The sequence below is a fragment of the Arachis ipaensis genome, chromosome B7 (assembly GCF_059453495.1).
Source record: "Arachis ipaensis isolate K30076 ecotype BB chromosome B7, ASM5945349v1, whole genome shotgun sequence".
In the NCBI taxonomy this organism is placed as follows: Eukaryota; Viridiplantae; Streptophyta; class Magnoliopsida; order Fabales; family Fabaceae; genus Arachis; species Arachis ipaensis.
In genome coordinates, this window is record NC_142442.1 from 105,064,738 (window position 1) to 105,066,362 (window position 1,625).

Below are 1,625 nucleotides of genomic sequence, written 5' to 3' on the forward strand. Positions count from 1 at the left end.
CGGTCATACGTTCGCGTCATCTGCGTTTTGCTCGTGGCGCGCGATCACGTCATTCATGCGTTCGCGTCGCTGCCTTTTCGCTCTAGGCATGCGGCCGCGTCGTCCATGCGTTCGCATCACTGCCAACTTCTTCAAAAACTCCATTTTGTACTTTCCTTCCATTTTTGTATGTTTCCTTTCCATTCTTTAAGTCATTCCTGCCTTAGAAGATATGAAACTACTCAACACACAAATCACGGCATCGAATGGTAATAAAAGGGTACTTAAAATAATTATTTTTAAAGCATAGGAAACATGTTTTTCACATACATCACATAATAAGGAGGGGAAAGTAAAACCATGCAATTAACATGAATAAGTGAGTGAAGGATTGAATAAATCACTTAAATTGAGCACAAAATATATCATAAAATATGGGTTTATCAAGGACCCAACAGAAATTTTCGAAAAAAAAGGAGACATGGCCGAACCCAATGACAATGCCAACAATGTAAGGAAGATGCTTGGTGACTTCATTGCACCCTCTTTTGACTTCTATGGAAGAAGTATCTCATTTCCTGCCATTGGAGCAAACATCTTTGAGCTTAAGCCTCAATTAGTTTCTCTAATGCAATAGAATTGCAAGTTTCATGGACTTCCATTGGAAGAACCTCATCAGTTCTTACCTAAATTCTTGCAAATCTGTGACACTGTCAAGACCAATGGAGTTGATCCCGAGGTCTACAGGCTTATACTTTTCCCTTTTTCTGTAAGAGACAGAGCTAGAACATGGTTGGATTCACAACCTAAGGAAAGCCTGAACTCTTGGGAAAAGCTAGTCAGTGCTTTCCTGGCCAAATTCTTTCCACCTCAAAAGATGAGCAAGCTTAGAGTGGAAATCCAAACCTTCAGACAGAAGGAAGGTGGGTCCCTCTATGAAGCTTGGGAAAGATATAAGTAATTGATCAAAAGATGTCCTACTGACATGCTTCCAGAATGGAGCATCATATGTATATTCTATGATGGTCTATCTGAGTTGTCAAAAATGTCATTGGATCATTCTGCAGGAGGATCTCTTCATCTGAAAACTCCTACAGAAGCTCAGGAACTCATTGAAATGGTTGCAAATAACCAGTTCATGTACACCTCTGACAGGAATTCGGTGAACAATGGGACGCTTCAGAAGAAGGGAGTTCTTGAAATTGATACTCTGAATGCCATATTGGCTCAAAACAAAATATTGACTCAGCAAGTCAATATGATTTTTCAGAGTCTGAATGGATTGCAAGCTGCATCCAACAGTACTAAAGAAGCATCATCTGAAGAAGAAGCTTATCATCCTGAGAACCCAGCAATGGTAGAGGTGAATTACATGGGAGAACCCTATGGAAACACCTATAATCTTTCATGGAGAAATCATCCAAATTTTTCATGGAAGGACCAACAGAAGCCTCAACAAGGCTTCAATAATAATGGTGGAAGAAATAGGTTTAGCAATAGCAAACCTTTTCCATTATCTACTCAGCAACAAACAGAGAATTATAAACAGAGCCATTCTGGCATGGCAACCATAGTCTCTGTTCTATCCAAGACCACACTAGGTTTCATAAATGAAACAAGGTCCTCCATTAGAAATTTAGAGGCAC

General features: G+C 39.8%; 1 non-coding gene across 1 annotated transcript; it reads right to left on the reverse strand.

The window, feature by feature from the left end:
* Positions 1 to 862: 862 nt before the first annotated feature.
* Positions 863 to 970, reverse strand: LOC148553606 (small nucleolar RNA R71). The gene has a single exon (XR_015893329.1). It is a non-coding gene; the product is annotated as a small nucleolar RNA R71 (small nucleolar RNA).
* Positions 971 to 1,625: the final 655 nt, after the last annotated feature.